At 45.3% G+C, this 6,150-nt stretch overlaps 1 protein-coding gene across 1 annotated transcript in view; it reads right to left on the minus strand.

The window, feature by feature from the left end:
- Positions 1-3,187, minus strand: part of LOC149449139 (uncharacterized) — a 91,198-nt gene extending 88,011 nt beyond the window's left edge. Inside the window, exon 1 of the mRNA XM_089693787.1 lies at positions 3,068-3,187. The gene's annotated coding sequence lies outside the window, so the exon portion shown is untranslated. The remainder of the gene's footprint in view (positions 1-3,067) is intronic.
- Between the last annotated feature and the right edge of the window lie 2,963 nt (positions 3,188-6,150).

Consider the following 6,150-nt stretch of genomic DNA (forward strand, 5'->3'; position numbering starts at 1 on the left):
ACTCCCCAGTGCTTGGGTACGGCATACCGTAAGAGATTACTTTTCCCGTAAACACTGGCAAACATTATTGAAGGACTGGGTTTCCACAGAGAAATCAGGGAACAGCATCACGCTGGTATTTTCAAATGGCAATTCAGGTCGCTTCTTGCCCTCCACAAGGATCAGATGCTGGTCCCAGAAATTCAGGAATCTCACCAAAATTGGACGAGGATATCTAGAAGGCCGATTACCCATAGATACCCTATGAGCCTGTTCAACTACATAGGTAGGAGGCATTTCAGGCATGTTAAACAGCTGTTTGAAGAATGATTCCATAAAGGTAGCTGGATTGGAGTCCTCCACTCCCACAGGTAGGCTGACCACCCTTACATTGTTGTGCCTTTGCCAGTTTTCAGCATCCTCCACCTTACTGGTCAGAGAGGCAAGTTGGGACTGTAAAGAAATGAGCCATGCAGCATGAGAGCTCTGTGTTTCCTCCACCGAGCCTATGCGATCCTCTGCCTCAGTGAGTCTCCCTCTGATCTTGCCCAGGTCATAGTGGATCAAACCACCAACACAGACCAGAGTGAAGAGCAACAAGAGGAAATTCTATTGCTCATCTTCACCACCGGAGGGAGTTCCTCACTTATTATTCACCCAGTCTAAAAGGGGATTTCTGGATCTGGAAGCTGTCCATTACACCAAGATCATCTGTTCCTGGATGGATATCTACTGTCCCCGCTTGATGAGGGATTTCCAGTGGTCATACTACATATGCGCTTTCTTATAGCGCGTCCGGTGAGTGCGCAATTTTACCGTTGGATCCTGGTTCTTTTACCTTCTATGCAAGATCCTGCGTTTATTTGCTTGGACATTATTATTTATCTGATGCATTGGTTTTTTATCTTTGCTTAAATATCATATTGTATTTTAGATCATCTGAGACATATATTCATTAGCGCCGCACTTCTTATATTTTTGCATAGTGGATCAGCATGCATTCCATAGCCAAGTGTTAAATCCTGAGCACAAGCACTGCCTTACACCCCTCTATAGCATTTAGGATGGGCTTGGTGATTGCCTCTGATCCAATGACTGCAACCAGGTGAGGCAGGAGTCGAGGACAAGGGAGATGTGCCCACCATGTGCAGAAGAGAAGAAACCACGCTCTCCATCAGCGTAGATCCCTGCAGAGCCTTGTGGGAAGGAGGCGACAAGATGGCGCCCGTTGAGCACATGGCCCACCCATGTAGCTGCAGTTGCAGGTTCAGATCCTTGGGAAGCCTCCCCCTACCTCTGGATGCCATGGAAAATGGTTCCGGGGGATCCTTACAGCTTGGGGGGGGGGGGTCCGATGCTTATGAAGAGACAAAGCAGGAATTCACCGGACAGGATGAATGAAGAGGATGGTCCCGGAGCTCTGAGCCTGCAGCTCCATTCCAGCTAACATTCTTGTCAGGTCCCCCCTCTTTTATATTTTTACCAAACAATTGATTATGTTGAGTTTCTGTGCATTAAAACTCAAATTGTATGTATTCCCCCCCCCCAAAACAATTGTGTTTACAAAAAAAACGCTGCACAAATATCGTGTGACATAAAAAAATATGCAACACCCCACAATTTTATTCTCCAGGGCCCCTGGATAGATATATATATATATATATACATACATACATACATACACACACACGTGTATAAAATCAAGCACCTAGGCATGCAGACTGCTTCTGCAAATGTGAAAGAACGGATTGCTCTCAAGAGCTCAGGGAATTCAAGCGTGGTACCATGATAGGTTGCCACCTGTGCAATACGTCCATCTGTGAAATTTCCTGGCTACTAATATTCCACAGTCAACTGTTAGTGGGATTATAACAAAGTGGAAGCAACTGGGAACAACAGCAACAAAAACTTCATGTGGCCTGCAGATTAGCACAACAACCGTGCGTAGAGAGCTTCATGGAATGAGTTTCCATGGCCAAGCAGCTGAATCCAAGCCTCACATCACCAAGTGCAATGCAAAGCATCAGATGCAGTGGTGTAAAGCACGCTGCCACTGGACTCTAGAACAGTGAAGACATGTTCTCTGGAGGGACGGATCACTCTTCTCTGTCTGGGTGAACCAATGAACGTGTCTGAGTTTGGCGGTTGCCAGGAGAACAGTACTTGCCTGACTGCATTGTGCCAAGTGTAAAGTTTGGTGGAGGGGGGGATTATGGTGCGGGGTTGTTTTTTCAGGGGTTAGGCTTGGCCCCCTAGTTCCAGTGAAGGGAACTCTTAAGGTGTCAGCATACCAAGACATTTTGGACAATTTCATGCCCCCAACTTTGTGGGAACAGTTTGGGGATGGCTCCTTCCTGTTCCAACATGACTGCGCACCAGTGCACAAAGCAAGGTCCATAAAGACATGGATGAGTGAGTTTGGGGTGGAGGAACTTGACTGGCCTGCAGAATCCTGACCTCAACCCCATAGAACACCTTTGGGATGAATTAGAGCGGAGACTGTGATCCAGGCCTTCTCGTCCGACATCAGTGCCTGACCTCACAAATGTGCTTCTGGAAGAATGGTCAAACCTTCCCATAGACACCCTCCTAAACCTTGTGGACAACCTTCCCAGAAGAGTTGAAGCTGTTATAGCTGCAAAGGGCGGGCCAACTCAATATTGAACCCTACAGACTAAGACTGGGATGCCATTAAAGTTCATGTGCGTGGAAAGGCAGATGGCCCAATACTTTTGGCAATATCGTGTATATATATTTATGTGGCCTACCACTCCTGAGAGCGACCCATTCTTTCACAAATGTTTGTAGAAGCAGTCTGCATGCCTAGGGGCTTGATTTTATACACCTGTGGCCATGGAGGTGATTGGAACACCTGAATCCAATGATTTGAAGGGGTGTCCCAATACTTTTGGCAATATAGTATATATATAAATATTTGGGGGTTCTGAGTAGTTTTCTAGCAAAAATAAATGCTGATTGCTGACTGTTACATATGGGAGAGGATAAGGCCTGGAAGGAGGGGGTTAAAACAATGGACAATCCACACACCTCCTCCCCCCCACACACACAAGGCTGGCCCGGGACTCACCCTGGTGAAGACGGTGACCCGGCCACAACACAGGATTTGCCAGAGTTCAGCCACCTCAGAGCTGCAGAGAGAACCAATCACCATTCAGAGTGAACCGATACTCATAGCATGAACTTTAATATAACAAACAACCAATGGCTGCAGACTGGAGCTCCACTCGACAGGAAACATGTGACCTCCACTCCAACTTTTTTTTTTTAATGAACATATTTGTAACAAACAACCAATAGACGCAACTGGAGGAACTGGAGGTTGCGTTTCTTGTCACATCTACATTTCCCGAGGGTATCTGGTTGCAGACTGGAGCTCCACCCTTGACAAGAACTTTTTTTTTTTTCCCAACGTTAACCCTTTCACTGCCAGAGCTGTTTTTGCATATATTTTTTTTTGCACACATTTCAAAAATTATCTAAAAATTACACAAAACCCCAAAACAGTATATATTTTCAGAAAGCAGACACCCTAGAGAATAAAATAGTGGCAGTTCCAATTTTTTATGTCACATGATATTACATGCAAAGGTCTAGGAAACACAACATTTCAGTAAAAAACACATTAAAGTGAATCTTAGGGCAAACAAATGCAATAAATTACCCAAATATTGGTAAAAATATAAAAGACAAGGAGTAAATAGATACCCAACATGTCAAACCTTACATAACATTTATGTGTGCCTGTAAAATGGCGACAAAACTTCAGTACCATGTGTTTTCTCTAGGTAATCCCCCTATAGGTCATCTGTTTAGTGTTACGGAGGAGGTCAGGTGCTAGAATTACTACTCTCACTCTGGCATGCGTGGTGATACGTAACATGGGTATCCCAACTGACACTTTCAAGTGTAGGCACCCACTACGCGTGTGTTTACGTTTGTACATGCGTATACATTCACCTGCCACTTTATTAGGTACTCCTGTTCAATTGCTTGGTAACACAAATTATAATCAACCAATCACATGGCAGCTACTCTATGCATTTAGGCATCTAGATGTGATGAAGACGACTTGCTGAAGTTCAAATTGAGCATCAGAATAGGGAATAAAGGGGATTTAAGTGACTTTGAACATGGCATGGTTGTTGGTGCCAGATGGGCTGGTCTGATTATTTCAAAAACTGCTGATCTACTGGGATTTTCATGCACAACCATCTCTAGAGTTTACAGAGAATGGTCTGAAAAAGAGAAAATATCCAGTGAGCGGCAGTTGTGTGGACAAAAATGCCTTGTTGATATCAGAGGTTAGAGGAGAATGGGCAGACTGGTTTGAGATGATAGAAAGGCAACAGTAACTCAAATAACCACTCATTACAATCAAGGTATGCAGAATACCATCTCTGAACGCACAACACATGGAACCTTGAAGCAGATGGGCTACAGCAGCAGAAGACTACACTGGGTGCCACTACTATCAGCTAAGAACAGGAAACAGAGGCTACAATTCGCACAGGATCACCAAAATTGGACAACAGAAGATTGGAAAAACCTTGCCTGGTCTGATGAGTCTGGATTTCAGCTGCGACATTCAGAAGGTAGGGTCAGAATTTGGCTTAAACAACATGAAAGCATGGATCCATCCTGCCTGGTATCAATGGTTCAGGCTGGTGGTGTAATGGTGTGGGGGATATTTTCTTGGCACACTCTGAGCCTCTTAGTACCAACTGAGTATTGTCCTACAGTCTACCCGAGTATTGTTGCTGACCATATCCATCCCTTTATGACTACAGTGTCCCCATTTTCTGATGGTTCCTTCCAGCAGGATAATGTACCATGTCACAAAGCTCAAACCATCTCACACTGGTTTCTTGAACATGGCAATGAGTTCACTGTACTCCAATGGTCTCCACAGTCACCAGATCTCAATCCAATAGAGCACCTTTGGGATGTGTTGGAATGGGAGATTCACATCATGGATGTGCAGCCGACAACTCTGCAGCAACTGTGTGATAGCATATCAATATGGACCAAAATCTCTGAGGAATGTTTCCAACACCTTGTTGAATCTCTTCCACGAAGGATTAAGGCAGTTCTGAAGGCAAAAGGGGGTCCAACCCGGTACTAGCAAAGTGTACCTAATAAAGTGGCCGGTGAGTGTATGTGCGGGTGGGAGGGCCTCATAATATTTTTTTTGGGGGGAGGGCATTTTATGTGCTTGATTTAACTTTATTTTTTGACAACAAAAATATTTTTTTTGCCTAATTTTCTTTTTCATCACATAGCGACAAAAAGTTTCCTATGTAATGATTTTTTGATGACAGGTTCTCTTTAATGAGACATCTGGGGTCTAAAGCCCTGCACATCTCCCCTGTGCTACACTGAATGTATTGCAATGCAGATCGCATTGTAATACATTCCTTCTTGGCTATGACAGCCAGGGAAAGTGACAGGGTGACCCAGAAATGACGTCATACAAATTGCTTTCTGGGTCAGAGCAAGAAGGGTAGTATTTGTGACACCCCAGGTGTCTCCTCCACCTGCCGGCACCTGACATGTCGGTCGCAGATGGGCAACGGAATACATGGTGGGGGTGGGGCACATGCTGGAGGGATGGGGGCATCATTATTGGGGGGTGGGGGATGGAAGCAGTAGTGCGGGGCAGTCCAGCTGCCCGAATGCTTTCATCTGTCAGTTTTATGTACAACCCTGGTTGCCGTAGGCACCGGATTGTGTATAACACCCCCACCCCCCACTGTCAGGTCCCTATAGCGAAAGAGTTAATGTAACAAACAACCAATAGACTCGCCTCAACTAAGTGGAGGTCACATGTTTCCCATCTGTAGTGGAGCTCCAGTGTGAGCTGCTGTGACAGGGAGATCGGCTCCCGCACTGATCATTGTGCTGTGAGATCCAAATTTGGGGGTGTCTGTGTGCCTGGGGTGTCACAAATACTACGCATATTTGAATGGCCAAAGCCGTGATGACGTCACTCCCACGCATGCGTAAGGGAGCTACGGCCATGGCACACAGTTCTGAAGGAACGACATGGGTATGCTGTTCCTTCAGAGTGCATGTCACTGGCTGCTGCTCACCAGAACATCTCCTAAATGGTTTCACATTTAGGAGATATTCATTTCACCTACAAGGAAGATT

Source organism: Staurois parvus, unplaced genomic scaffold, assembly GCF_062004578.1.
Source record: "Staurois parvus isolate SC_StPar_1 unplaced genomic scaffold, SC_StPar_1.0 ptg000636l, whole genome shotgun sequence".
Classification (NCBI taxonomy): Eukaryota; Metazoa; Chordata; class Amphibia; order Anura; family Ranidae; genus Staurois; species Staurois parvus.